We start from the raw sequence: 15,358 nt of genomic DNA, 5'->3' as shown, positions 1-15,358 counted from the left end.
TTTCCAAATCTGCTAGTGAATCTAGCTCCCAATTGCCTACAGTTAATGGAATAGTTACAAAATTATTTACAAAAAAAAAGGTCCTTCTGGAAAAAGGCTGAGGAATTCAAAGCTCCTGCTACAGCCTGGTGCTCAAAAATGTATCATGAAATAAGCAAAGGGCTCTGAGCTGACATTTAAAAAAAAATCTACAATATGTGCCATAAAAGATGTGCTAAGACCTTCTTAAAGCTACAAAGAAACTGTGCCATAACAACTGCCTAAAACAAAGTAGGAGAGAAAAACTAATCCATCAGCTAAGGTCTTACTGAGTTTGCTTTAACAAAGTCTGTAAAGCCTGTTGCTCCGTTGTTCTAATGATGTAGGCTAAGACACAGGAGATAAGAAAAGCCAAGACACTGAAAGCTGTTGTAAAACTAGGTCACTGTTAAATTAAACATTTTATGAAAAATAGAACCTACCTTGAACAACTCTGAAAACCTCTTTGCTTTTTCATGCACTCAGCCAGAGAGACACTTATTCCGCTTTACTGCCTTCACAGGAAAAAGCACTGGTTTAGTGATGTCTCCGCACCCACCCCCGAGCCAGCAGCTCCATTTTTTCTTGTAATTAACAACTACTGAATATTTATGAAGTAAATGCCACGGGGTAACACTTACTCATCGGATCAACAACGCTGCTGGTTTGCAAACTGGAAGGAAGGCACTGGCCTCACCTCAGGGCACCACAACCGCTGCAGCTGTACCTGCTTCTGCTTTTCTTCTGCTTTTCAGAGTTTTCTTCAAGCACCAGGAGAGAAGGATGCTACTGGCAGAAAGTTAGCCATATCTACTCCTCCTTTTTTCAGACAGTCCCAGGGGAACACGCTGTCCTGTGACTCTTCACAATGTGAAGGAGCTCTTGAAATACCCTGGAAACTCCCACGGCTGAGCTGTGGGTAGTAAGTCAGCACAGGCCCTGTGAGCATGTGTAACTCCAGTGCCGCAGCTGCTATAGGCAGTGCTTGAAAGTTGTACCTTCCAAAGCTGATGAAATGACCCCTTTACGGCAATGGGGATTATACAGCTTTAAGAGAGTATTAATTACTAGGTGTCAGGGAAGTTTTCTACCACTGCAATCTTCAGTAAAAGATAGGATAACTTTACAAAAGATGTGTTTTGGTCATTGAAATCAGTCTCAATGATAAAGTGAAGCTGATCAAATATTTTCTGTGTAAATGTAGGTCAAAATGAAAATTGAGCTCAGCTTCTTTTGGTTTTAATGATGTATCATTACCGAGAGGTGATGTTCTATACTTGGTGTGGACCATGGTGGTCTCTTCTGGCTTTAAGATCTCATCATAAAGTGCAGCGAAGACTGTCCTCCTGGCCGGAAAAATGCGCAGCAGTCCCTTGCCATGCATTCTTCCCCAGTACTTACTGAGCATAACAAAGGGTTTCAGATGGAATGTCTTTTTCTGCAAACATTTCTGTGTGTGCTTAGTTCTACATCAACGTGAGGTGTCCCAGAACTGTTTCTGCATCCCTAATCATACTCATCAGACTGCTGGACTCTCCCACTGGGGAAGAGGTTAAACTGAGGAATGATCTCTGTGATAAACCAAGTCTGACTACACTGTTTTCAGCATAAGGATCAACGCTTAGGTTTCTTTTAGTTTTAATTATGTATCATTTATTTTAGTAGTTAATGTTGCTATGCCATTTTTCTTTATAGCAGTAATTACTTCAAGGGACCAAAGAGTAGTTGTTACTTGAGAGAACCCACCAGACAAAGATTCATTTAATTGTAGTATAAAATGTGGAAATAAGACATGAAATATTATTCAAAACTGAAATGCCATTTGTTTAATTTTTAAAAAAATATAGCTTATCTAACTATATAATATATATTATAATATTTATAACAATTTTTGTTTAAATTTTTATATTTATCATTTGCCTTTCCCTTTATTTGTACATTTTGGTTACAATTTCTTCTGTTGAGCATGACTGAAAAAAGCATAGTGGTCACTTTTGCTCTAATGTTTCCAGTCAGCTTCCTTTCTCAGCATCATGGGCGGCTGTGGTATGGTAATACTTGGCCTGGAAACACTGCCAGGAAATATATTCATAATTTCTTTGAACTGCAGTGTTAATAACCATGTGAAATATTCTATTAGTCCTCTATTTTAAAAATGGTATCTCTATAGAGCTTGCATTTTAGTCTGAGCTAACCTGATAAATTTAAAGCACTTAGACCTGTTAACTACCATGTGTATGCTCCTTTGAGGGAGCTGGGAGAATAAAGACAGTGTTAGAACAGAGGTGAAACAGTTTTTCCTGAATAGACCTGATATAAGACACTGAAATATCTCATCCTTGATGTTACGGGAAGTCATACCCTAGCATAACTTGGTATAACTACTGATTTGAAATGCTTTGCTGAGAAAATCTCTGCCAAAATAAAAAATAAATAAATCTATGTTTCATAGGTAGCCACTCTCTCCTTTTTCCCTTTACCAGAAAACTTTCTGTGGCAAATAATGTATAACATGCTTAGATTTATCTGAAGGGAATGACAAGTGGTTTAAATTCAAATTTGACAGAAATGGAAATATTTTAAAATTCATTTTATTTCAAAAATGTATCCCCAAAATATCCTGTGATCTTTCAGAAGTGCAATCTCTTTGAACAAAAAAATCAGGGGAAGTCTACCAAGATCAGAACGTTTTGACCTTCTGTAGAAGGTTTTAAATACCCACAGCTGTCGTCTGAACCAAATCAATTGAATCAACACCTGGGAAGTCCAGTAAGGGTCTACAAGCTCATCGGAGGCACAACTGCAGAATTTGGCCACTAGGATGCAGTTCTGAGTGTGACAAAAAAATAAATGCATAGCCTGTGAAGATGAAGGACCTTGTAGAAGTAAGCATGGGCAAACTGTGCAGGGTGGAACCTAGCATTTGCAAGACTGAAGAAGGAGTAAGCCAAGAACGGTAAAGATGGAGATATAGGTGCGGTACAAATAGAAGCGATGCAGAGTTGCACCAGAAATAATTTTTTCTTCAGGATTTATTGTTTGAATTATCACAGCAGTTTTGTGTACCAGACATCAGCAGAAAGTCAATGTGCTATGCACACCACAACCCTAACATAACAAGACATGCCTGCAGAAGACAGCTTTCAGTGTCCATCAGCAGGCTTATCAAACACAAGCCTGGTTTGGGTGACATGGAACAGGGACACCACACAAGGGCCTTTAAGGCATGGTATACAGGTTGGTAAAGCAGCCTTTCTTCTGTGGAGTTGGCAGCCTTGCCGTGAAGAGTTTCAGCTGCAATAACAACTCTGACGTGTGGAAACCAAACCTTGGAAAGGCAGAAAATTTTGGCGCAGAGGTGGGTGTGGACACCTGCTGTCCAGGGCCTGGCCTAGTGCTGCCCAGTGCAGCTCTCGGATTTGAGGGTCAGCTTTGGGCACAGTGGGCTTGGCTTGCCTTCCGGGGGGAAAAGAAAGGAATAAAAATCTTATCCCGTCCAGTAGAGTAACGGGTGGAGAGTATCTAAGCTACTTTGCACACCTAACTAGCGTATGGGAGCTCCACCCTAGCCAGCAGCAATGGCTTTTGCCCATGTGGCAGGTTTGCTTCAAAGCGCGGGATCTGTAAGCAGTTCTGTGGGAGCCGTGGTGTCTGTCATGGACGGTACTCGTGTGCCGAGTCCTGGGCTCCTTGTGACCCCAGCCTTCAGCTGGGAAATCCTGGGTGTCCGAGGGGCATGACCCAGAGACAAGGCTTTCACGGTTACAGATGGAGGAATTTTGCCTGACGTTTTCACAAGGCCTGTCCTGGCTCTGAGCCGCGCCACGCCGCCCAGCAGCAGCCAGGGTGGCAGGAGCCGAAGTTTCTCTGCGCCGCCGGCAAAGGGCGACTGGCTCAAAACCGGGGGCAGCGGCCTCCGCCGGTGCCGGTGCCGGGCGGGGGAGGTGTGCCCGGGCTGCCCACAGCGGGCGCTGCTGCGGCGGGGCCGGAGCCGTCACCGCTCCCGCGGCCCCGCCCGGGCCACCGCCCCCGCCCGGCGCGGGCTCGGCGGAGGGTCGGCCGGCGGCGGCGGGGGCCGGCCGAGGCGGGGGCGAGGGGCGCGGTGTGTCCGCGGCGCTCTGGCGGCAGCGTCGCCCTCGCCGCCTGCGCCGCCGTCCCCCCGCAGCCTGCGGGGCGCTGAGGGGAGCGAGAGGCTTTCGGAAGAGGCGCGGCGGAGAGCCCCGGCCCCGCCGGCCCCGCCCGCAGGCTCACGCCATGGCGCGGGCCCCTCCCCGTCCCTGAGGAGAGGCGAGGCGGGGGGCGGCAGGGGACGGCGGCGCGCGGTTGCTAAGGTAATGGGAGTGGGCTGCGCGCAGGGCTGGGGCAGGGGCTGCGCTCGGCGCCGCTATTTCCCTCTTTATCCGCGTTTGTTTGGCGGAGCGGGAGCCGCTCGCCTCTGTCCTGGCAGCGGGGTCCCCGTCCCGGTCCCGCCGCGGAGAGCGGAGCCCCGGCCCGGCGGGAGGGGCTGCGCGGGCGGCCCCGAGGGGGCGGTTTACTCCGAGTTGGTAGTTGCGGGCAGGTGCACGGCGGTGCGTGTTACCGGTGCCTGCGTCTGCATACACCGGCCCGCGCCGCCGGGCGGGCGGGGGAGGTTGTGCCCCCCCTCCGACCATGTGTCCCCCCAGCCCGCCCCGGCCGCCGTCCGCCTTCCCGCGGCAGGGGCCCGGCGGCGGGTCACGGCCCGGGCGCGGGGGGCGCCTGGCTTCGCGCAGCGGTGCGGGGCTGCCGTTCCCCCGGGGCTCGGCTGGGCTTCGGGGGACGCGGTGTCCCAGCAGGGATAAGGGCTGTGCCCGGGGAGCCGGGGCTCGGCGGGGGCGCGGGGTGAGTGGTGGTGCCCGGGAGCCGCAGAGCTTTTTGGGGGAAGGCCTCGGAGCAGGACGGGGGGAGCGAGCGCTGGGGTACGGCTTGAGGGGGGAGCTGGTGTCTCGTGGGAAAACTTGGGAGCAGTTTCAGTTGGGTGGTGTGTGGCAATAGTACACTTTCATCCCCCAACAAAGTGCGTTAGCTCGAAGACGGACCGTGTGCGAGAGTAAAGCTGTCAGGCACTCTCCTCCCAGAGCCTTAATCTCCTGTGACACTAAAAGCATCTCCTTAGTCACTAGCTGCGACAGCATAAATAGAGGAATAGGTTGTGGGGCCAGCAAGGAGCTTCCAGTGGTTTTTTTCCGAGGAAGATGCAGATTTTTGTTTAGAGAACGGCATGCTGCTGCTCGTACGGTGCAGACGCAGCAGCAGTCAGAGCCGCTGCTCCGAGGAGCTGGCTGCGCCTGTGGCTCTGCTCCTGCCGCCCTGCCTGCCCCGGCACTGCGCTGGCTGCCGGGCGCAGCCCCGGCTGGGACAGCCTAGGTAAGTTGGGGCTTGCTTCAGCCGGCGAGGGGCTTGCCAGAACGGCATCCAGGGGTAGCCTGTGTGCTACAAGAGCAGCATGACACTTCCCAGCTCTTCCCTGAAATTAAAGATATGTGTGATTGCTTTTGATTGATTTTTATTTGCTGACTTACCGGTGTGTAGGGCTCGGAAAACAGGAAAATGTGTCTTTGATAAATAAAGCCATGCTGTAAAATTCACCTTTGTGTTGGTGTGTTAAACTGTATATTGCTGGCTTCCCACCTCAAAGAAAGCTACGTTTGATTTGTGTTTGTGTGTTTCTGGGGGAAGTGCTTTCAGAGCTGTGAGTGGGAAAAGCACTTTGTAAATGTATAGTGTTATTTGTAATTGCTTGCTGAAGAACATAATGAAAGAGATTAACTGTAGTTCAAAGCTTTGGGGATTTAAGGCATTTGTTATCATCGTAAATATTCTTCAAGGCTGATTTGGCTTTGTTTTTAAGTGGAAGGCTGTGTACACTTCCTATCATCCATTTCTTTCTTTCCCTTCGCCACCCCCCCCCCCCCCCCCAATGCCAGATTTGTTCTCATCTTGCATATTGCAAGAACTAGCGATTTTTTTTGCTGTGTGGTTATGAGCTGTAATACTTTCTCACCAGCTGACTGGGAGCAGTTTCACTATATTTTCTTGTAAATCTGCTTTAAAAAAGAGGTCAGATGTTGAAGAGCAGTTATTGACTTGGGGGCATATGGTTACAAGCACAGAATAATAGTGTTCATTGCTTGGATGTGTGTGTTAAATGCTGAAGAAACTGTTTAGACTCAGCCAGTATTGACTTCATTTTCAGATGAGCTGTTCCTTTTTCTAACGACCTGACTAATAGAATAATTAATGTCAAACATTCCAGTTTCTTTCCTAACTGGTTACAAGTGTGGTGGAGTTTAGATAGCCTTTATTTTTCCTGTTTTGAATTGTAGTAGTGGTCAGAAAGAGAAATACTTATTTGCTACATATCTCATACTGACATTTGTAGTAATAGATGTTTGAAGATTGCTGTTCACCTACCTGACTGATTTTTCTGGTTTCTTCTTACTACCCTGCCCTTCTAAGAAAGGGCATGATAACGAGCTGCGTATAGTCATTATCAACACCGCTTGCCTTAGTTTCTCTCTGATCGTTCCTGTGAAGCAGGTAGTGCAGATACCTTTTTAATCAATAACACGTGAGGATAAGAGGAAAAAGCATGTCCTCTTAAAGCAGCAATTGCCTCCTTGCTAACCACTTACAAGGTGTTGCAGTACCTAGCCTGTAATTCTGGTGGAGCACACTGATACGACAGAGGAGAGCAGAGCACTGTTCATTCATGGGAGTAACTGTGTTTTGGTTCATGTTTCTGAGGCAGCTGGAGGAAAGCTGAGTGTATGGACAGGCAATGCTAGGATCTGTTGTCCTCCCTTTGAGCAGCCAAGAAGGGGACAAAAGGAGAGGGCAGTCCTGTCCCAGCAGACTGCAGCAAACTAGCAGATGGCACGGAAAGAGAAGCTGCTGTGTGTGGAGTAGAAGGAAGACAAAATAGCTGCAGTGTGTCATCTTAACATGGTATGTTAGGATGCTATGCTAGTCTGTGGTGAAACTTCTGAATCTCGCAGTGCTGTGGCTCAGGCATCCTAGGATGTTGTGGGGTGATTATCTTTTTTACTGTCCTCAATAACAATATGAGTCTCCAGCTCTGCAAAAATAAGGGATAACTAACGTGGAGGCTCTGGTCAGAGATACTCTTGATATCTAAATCAAACCCTGCAGCTGTAAAAGTGGCAGCAGAACGAGGGCAAGCTGCTTTTTCCATGTCCAGCGTTACAAGAGTGCAGTTTTGCCCTTATGATCAGTTGTGTTGTGTGTGCTCATCACCTGGAGCTTCAGTCGCGTTTCTGCAAGCGATCTGGGCTCTCTAGAAGGGTGATTGTATGAACAAACAGGTCCACTGAGCAGCTTCGGACTGTTTCAGGATACAAATATTGCATCTAGTTGCCAGAACCGAAATGCTCCTGGTTCCTTATGGGACTCCTCTCAGCTTCTTCTCAACTGCATTATTATCTATGTTAATTCATACCACAATATTATAATTGCAAAGAAAACCTGGGTACAATAAGAATGTTCATGATTTAGAAGGGTGTTTCTTCATGTCGGTCTTTGAACTGCTGTCACCAATGTGGCACAAGACAGCGCTCTGCCATCTGAAGTATAAAACAAGATAGAAGGAAGATATCATGGCCCTGTGTTATATTGAAGGTGTAGTAGTACTTTTAACCCTGAACGCTTGCGGCTCTGTCCACATATGAGTGGAAAGCTGACCAGAGCTGTGCTGGCCAAGCACGTTTCAGAAACACTTAAGGTGCCTGCGGGTGGTGATGGGTACCACCTTGGGTTTTTAGCAGCATCTGGATGAGTCAGTCACCTGGCTCCTGTGGAGTTACACGTTTGACTTCCTCAGGCTACAAAATTTCCTGTTTGCTTCTCTGAGCACTTGCATATAGTTGAACATCTGTCTTAATGTTTGGAGCTAAATTACTATGTTCCGACATCTCTTAACTTTTTTTTTTTTCCCTCCCCCCGCAAATTTCTGCCTCCACTCCTCATTTCTTAACTTTCTGTTTAGTGACTGTGGAAAATGCTGCTCATGTGGTGGTGGTGGATTTATGGCGGTTTAGAGGTGGCTAGAGTGCACACAGTCTGAAGTACTTTGAAAAATCTGGTGTATCTTTATACCGTTGAAAAGGTAGTAGTAGATGTATCGGGGAGAGTTCAAAACTCTTTGATTACAATTTTCCTTCAGTGATATAGTGACTTTTAAAGTTTTTAAAGGATGATATTAACGTTAGAGAATCTGCAGTGCTTTCTTAATCTATATAAATTTTACCATGAAATGACTCTTCTATGTTTTCACTTACTGTTTCCAGCTGGAGTAATAGCATATTGTGGTGACTGGGGAATGAGCTAATTTCTGCTGTTGTGCTCTATCTGTGAGGAGGAGCAAGAAAGAAGAGCTAATTTATATTTTCCTCATTGGTTGTCAAGCTCTAGAAAGATTGTGGAGTCAAGAGAGACTGCTGCTACCCACTTGTGTTACATCAGATCTCATACTATTTTTTTAACGTCTCTGTAGCTGGTGGCAAAGAATGGTGGAGAGAGAAAGAAAGAGAGGTAGGTTAAAATTTCAGTGAGCAAGAAGGTTTTGACATCCCAAGAGCTCTGCATTGTCATGCTGGAAACAGCTGTCTGTTCCTGGACTCAGTAGCAGTGTAAGGCACAGGTACTGCACTACTACATGTGGGTGGTGGGGACCATGAGATAGTTAAAGCAGTGAAGAGGAATTGGTGCTGTATTTTTGCCAGCAATCTTCAAGTACATGTTACAAACATCATCACAGTGGAAAGGGATGATATTTTGTCTTTTTCACTGTATAGAACCTGGCATCAGTGGTGAAAGGTTCGCAAGGTAGTTAAAAGCTTTTCAGATTGATTACTACAGACCTACTATGCTATGGGGATGTGTGTTGAGCAAATGATAACTAATGGTTTGAAAGTCAGGGCTTGTATGTTCAATTTATTGCTCTGTCATCCATTATGTGAATGTGGGAAGTCACTTAATTTCATTGTGATTTAGTTTATCATTTTGTAAAAGAAAATAATATTTGCCTCTGTCATGGATGAGCAATTAGTTTCAGATTATGTCTTTGCTAGTGTAACAGCAGTCTGGCGTAGACATGTATTAGCTCAATTAAAGGAACTGTCTTTATAGCAATATAGTGTAACAGCAGCAGTATTAAAGTATATTAGTATTTATAAGGTACCTAGCATATATTGGTATTTGTAGTAGTCCAGTTATGGCTTTGTAGAGTTCAGGGTAGATGAACCACTGCGGTGGGATTTGTTGACTCTGCTGAACTGTGTGGGTTTGTGAACTTAAGCTACCTGATTCAGGAGTGACTTAGATACTTTTTATATTGCAATCACTGAAGTGATTTGAACGTAATTTGCATCTGAAAAGGCTGTGTGTTGTTGTGATGAACAGCACGGCAGTGAAATCATGGTACATTGCATCATGTCTTTGAAGAACATGGGATGCAACCAATTGTGTTCATTTGCATCAGGGGTGTTGCACAGTGCCACATGTTCAAAAGCACCTGTTCTTGTGGGTAGCAAATTTCCCATTTTATTTGATTGTAGGGTACTTGGAATTTTCTTTCCTCTTGAGAATGAACAACCAGCAAGAACTCTCAGCACTCTGAAGTGTTTTAAATGACAGTGCAGTCATTGATCAATGCAGGGGTGGATTGGTTGTTATATCAATCTTGCATTGGACTTGAAGGGAACTTCATTTCAGCAAGCTACTGTTTGGAACAGGTAGTTTAGGTGTACCAATTCTGAATTTGGAATCCAACAGGTACTGGGACCTATATATTTTTTATTTTAATATTTTGATTTTCTTGTCAGCCTACATTACAGCATCCTTTAGTTTGTGCTGCTTCTTTGCATTCAATTTTCTCCTTCCATCAATCTTCTTCAGTTGTTTTCAACTAATTGGATACAGTGTAAAATAGAAAGTGCAGTCCTTCCCCCAGAAGCAGCTTACTGTTGCATTCTGTTTTTTCTCTGGTGAATAAAGAACAAGTCACTTTCAGAGATGGTGTATTTGATGGATCAGCTTCATAGACAGTATGCTCTTAGCACACCGTTAACTGATCCAAGGAAGAGGATTTTTCAAAGGATTTATGTTGGAGAAGGGATTAGAAGTCTACCCTCAACTTCTGTATTATCCATGCAGTTACTCGTTTTCCACAGGGAATGATTCTGGCCAGCAAGTTGGCGTTCTTGCAAAACAATGAAATAACAGCTTCAGCTCTCTCCTTTGCAAGTGCTTCTTGCAGACTGATAGAACTTTATAAATACTGTAGTAGTTTGGGATCGCCAATTCAGATGACATTCAAAGCTGGGCTATAGCTATCTCTTTGCATTTGTAAATTCATAGAGCACTGACGTTTGTTTCGGTTAAATATTCAGCTTACATTTGCTGTTACATTCTTTGTAGCTAACCTTGGTAACAGTGAGTTGGCTCGGAGCCTTTCCAAGAGCGCTTGCACGCACAGCAGTATTATTTTATTGGAAAGGTAGATTGATTGCAGGTGGATACTGCATTTTGTTCTGAATTCTTTGGAAGAAGGATGGGTGTATTGGAGACAGTTTCTTTCTGCGTATAACCTCATCCTGGTCCATTAAAAGTAAATTTGGTATGCAAGTGCCCATTTTAACAATGGATTTCAAAAGGGAAAAATCTGCCTTATTGATAAGCAATTCATGTCTCAATATTCACTACTATGCATCCCCATTCCATTTTTCCTTTTGGTTGTCTTGTTCTCCTTGTTCACCTATCTGTCAAATAATAGATTGAAAACTCTGGAAGTGGGAAAGATCTTCATTTAAGTCAGCAAGGCTTCCAGCACACCTTGGCTTGATAGACCAGAAAACAGGTTGTATATATTGCACTCTAATTAAAAAAACAAAAACAAACAAAACCAAAACAAAAAACCCCCCAATGCCTCTAAACAGACATGAAAGAACTTGGGACCTAGTCAGTGTCAGATGCCAAGAAAAGTTACTTTATCTTGGCTTCCACTCCTCACTTTCCTGGATGTGACATCCAGTTGCAGCCAGTATTTTCAGCAACCTAAAATAGCTACAAATATCTGCAGATTTAGAAATATGTAGAATTGGAATGGTATGCCTCCCTGGAGAAAGAGGAGGAAAGTAATCAACTGCCATAGTTTATCAAGAATTAGTCTGATCATTTGCCAGGTGATTGAGACAGGTCACCTGTGGATAGCACAACTGGAACCGTCTATCCTTAGTGGTGTTGCCTGTTGTATAGTTATGTGCAGGGTGAGTACTGCCACAGTTGTCACAGTTGGAGAGAAAACTGGTCAAGGCCACAGAGAATTCCCTCTTTTGGAGGTGGTGCAAGGCCTTGGTGACCCCTGGTTAACAATGTCCTGCTTAGACCACCACACTGAATATTTACTTGTTTTATTAAAGGACATGAATAACTGGGGGCAGCAAGTGATTGGAGAGTACCTAAGGAAACCAGCTGCTCACATTAGATTACACAGTGGGCTGAGTTTAAACTTGTAGACTGCGTCTGCCTGCAGGAGGCCAAGTCACTTGGATCGCCTCGTGTTTGAGAGCTAGCTCTGCCTAAAAGATGGCTGTGTCGATAGTGTGTATCCTTGGACAGAGAGGTGTCCTCTGGCCACCAGGTGGTACCTCTGTGGGCTGAAGATACAACGATTGTTATGTATGTTTTTTCCAACTACAGTGTTGAAAAAAAAAAAAGCAAGGTGGTTCTGCACCCCACCAGAAATATGAGGTTATATATCACATGCCTTGGGACATGTTGAGAGGCTGTATGGTGTTGCAGAACCTATTGGGAGATTGCTGGAGGAATGGGTAAGAAGTAGGGAGCCAAACCCAATGTAAGGTCATACATACTGACTCTTGGGAGCAAATGGTGATGGAGGAGAACTGTGTTCTCAGACCTATGTCCACATACTGGTTTGAAGCTCTACAAGAGAGAACCTTGGGAGCAAACTAGCAGTTTAGTGGTATGGGTGATCGGGGGTCTAGAGTTTGCTCACTGTCCTAGGACTGTGTGGAAATGTAGGCATACCACATCCAATGTAGGATGTTTTAAGGCAAGCTTTTCCATAGGAAGCACTTAGTTACATGACGGAAGGGGACTGCACCTTTAGGAAATGTCTGTAAGAGTAGAAGAAATCAGAAATCCCAGTCTTCATCAGGACCTGTTTCCCTAAAGAGAAGAAAAAGGGGGTGTCCCAGAATTGGGTCTTTTCTTGCTGCTCTGGCAGGGTGAGGCAAAAATCTCTGCTGTTTCCGTGCCTGGATGTGTGCCTGTCTTTTGTCCTGCCAGTTGCAGAGCTAGAGAAGTGTTGAGCTCCAGCACTTCAGCATGGGACTCCCTGTGAGCTGGTACCTCAGAAAGGGGAGGAATGGGATCCTTTAGAATGCACAAATTCTTCCAGTATAAACAAAACTCCTTTCTCACAAACAAAGAGGATGTAATTTGGCAAAAATGTGAACGTTAAGTGCAGTTGCTGGAAGTGTTTATAATTTGTTCCTTAAAAAAGGGCAACAGACTGAATATTGTTGATAGTGGTGCAGTGCTCAGCACTTGTGAGGAGGAGAAGGTCTGGGATGATCTTCCACTGGGAAAGTATTTTCAGAGGAACTTCAGTTACAATTTGATGTCCAAAACAGTAGGGTTTTAGATGCTTTGGAAGCTGTACTTTGCTGGTTGAATGCAGACTCCCTCTGCTGCTTCTCTCTGCAGGGGAGCAGCACCATGGTATCCAGAGTGGCAGTCTGTGACTGCTACCTGTGGTGTGGCATCCCTACACGGGGATGTCCAGCTCCTGTTTCACTAGCCCTTATGTCTTCATCATCTGGTTCAGGAGAGGAACATGCTTGCAGAGCCTTGTTCTGCTGAGCATGGTGGTCAGCAGTGCTGTGTGTAATACCAGCCTTTCCCCTTCTCACCAGTAAGGATACTGGAGGAGATGGTGGAGTTTTGATCTTAGCTCCGGTCTTCCCGGCTTTTTTACCTGATTCGGATGGATGTTGTTTCAGTTCCTCATACAGGTTTACTGCTGAAGGAAGAGAAGAGGTGAATTGGTGCAGTGCTCAGACTGAGCTACGCCGGTTAAAAGCAGAGTATAGTCCAGGTTGGACCTGGGGATCCTGCGGTTGATGTATTTGCTTTGGTGAACAGGATGACTTCTGTGATACGCTGTATGTTGTCCTCTAGTGTACACACCTTGCTTGGTATGCCCAAATCCTAGTTTAATGAAGTAATAGTTAACTAGGAGAGGAACATGAAGATGAGTTTCTTTCTTCCCATCTCAATTCTAGAGAGGCTTTTGTAATGGATATGGAATATCAACTTAATGGGGACTAACTGAATTCAGAATAACTGATTTTTCTTTTCCCCACCACCCGTCTCATCCCTCCTGTCACCTTAATAACATGATCTATTAGATCTAAATATTCTAGCAGACCAGGTAGGGATTTTTCCTATTACCAGCTCAACAAGGCATGTGATTATATGATTTCTCAGGCATATGGAAAGTCATATAGTCTAGATATATTTCACTAATTAGAAAAAAATTAACTAGATATTAATGACATGAAATTATATTTTACTCTGTGATTGTGTGCTAAAACTCTAAATTTCTCATGATTTGACATTAGCACTACATGCCAATTATAAGCTGTCCTTTAAATACATTAATTACATAGCATAAAGGTAATTTCCACTTACTGTCATCTAAAATTGTATTTCAGCTGAGTGGTGCTGATAGATATCTACATGGGGATTCATGTAGTAGATTCTGTTTTCTGGGATTAATTTTTTGCATATTATAACAAACTTTCTTATTTTATCTCAGATGTGCAAGAAATGTTTTCCACTGTGAATTTTGCTTATTAAGTTGACAATTTATTTATTAAAATGGACGATAAGAGTTCAAATATGACCTTGTATTGGACTGTTAAGTCCAGGTGATATTTTCAAGAAATAGTTTGTTTTGCAGAATTTCTTCTATCTTTGTACTTCTTTCTTTCTCTATTATCTTTAAAATCCAGAGTCTATAAGGACTCCTAGATGGGGTAATTTCTGTGAAGAACATGGGGGTTTGTGCTTATAAGAGTTTTCTTACAGCAGCCTTGTTTACAATAGTCTTTTCTTACAGTAATCAAGGTATTTGATAACACCAATGGGAATCTATTTACTGCTTAGCTGTTTTCATTGAATTTACATATACACAGAGATTAAATACTGACAGTATTTATGCACTAAAACATAATGGTTGATGTTCTTGAAGTTTTATTATTCAAGTTCTGCACCAAAAACTCTAAAGAAGTGAGCTGTGGGGAGAAATCCCACCAGGTTTTCTTGCTTTCTGGAGCATTTTTTTAATGGTTTATTCCAGTTTAAAGGAGTTCACTGATCCTTTTGTAACATACGGGAACCATATCTCTTTGCAGCTTCAGGTTTTTGAGAGAATTTGAGGAGCCTCATCAGATAACAGAGAGAAGACTTGCTATGTTTCAGTACATTTTATCAGTGGCTGCCTATCTAGTCCATTCTGCTTATGTTTCTCAGGAAAAAGCAGAACTGTTCTATAATAAAGATTAAAACATAAAAAGGAAAAAATCAGCAAGAGGCAAATGTACCCTCTCTTTTTAGGATATTTTTGGGAGTGTTTTTTAAGGGCTTAATAGGCCATCTTATCCATAAACGAGAAGTTGAAGACTGCTGATTTCCTCCTTGTGTGTGACAGTGAGAGAACAGTTAGCGCAAATGGTTTTCAATTTTTATCACTTTTGCTGCTGAGGAGTCTAGATTACTGCAAGCATGGCTGTTGTCAGAAAAACAGCTGTGGGAAAACAGCATCTTTTGAACCTGAAAGTTGGAAGTTAGGGACCATTTATTTTTTGAAGATACACTTCTGGATTTAGATTGCTGGTGTGTGGATACAGGCTGTTACAAGATAGCCACTGGTAATGTGGTAAACTGCCTGTAGAAGTAAGGAGTTGACAGTGCTCTTCAGGTGAGGCTCTTAACTGGAGGCTGTGTATGAGTAATCAGTTGTTTGGGTTTTTTTTAAACTTCAATAAAACATTTTTTTGCCCTTCTCAGGCCAGTGTAATTTAAATGTCTGTGTAAGACCAAGATGAATTCTCTTTTGGCTGATGCATCGCAAGGTTCAGAGGACACGCTCTGTTTTTAACCTGTGTAGTGATGTAGGATTGACTTTCTGCATGCATCTTGAGTAGACTGGGCTGGCAGTGAGAAAAAATGGTGTAGAAAGAATAGATTTCAGTAGGATCCCTTGAAAAATTAG

At 44.1% G+C, this 15,358-nt stretch overlaps 1 protein-coding gene across 3 annotated transcripts in view; it reads left to right on the top strand.

Moving 5' to 3' along the window:
- The first annotated feature begins 4,048 nt into the window (after nucleotides 1-4,048).
- RGS6 (regulator of G protein signaling 6) overlaps nucleotides 4,049-15,358 on the top strand; it is a 280,436-nt gene continuing 269,126 nt past the window's right edge. For 2 of the 3 annotated variants that reach the window (XM_037395325.1, XM_037395324.1), the window contains exon 1: nucleotides 4,049-4,349. The gene's annotated coding sequence lies outside the window, so the exon portion shown is untranslated. The remainder of the gene's footprint in view (nucleotides 4,350-15,358) is intronic. The other variant, XM_037395323.1, reaches the window with a different exon arrangement.

Source organism: Falco rusticolus, chromosome 7, assembly GCF_015220075.1.
Source record: "Falco rusticolus isolate bFalRus1 chromosome 7, bFalRus1.pri, whole genome shotgun sequence".
NCBI classification, from domain to species: Eukaryota; Metazoa; Chordata; class Aves; order Falconiformes; family Falconidae; genus Falco; species Falco rusticolus.
This window is presented reverse-complemented; position numbering and strand designations above follow the sequence as displayed.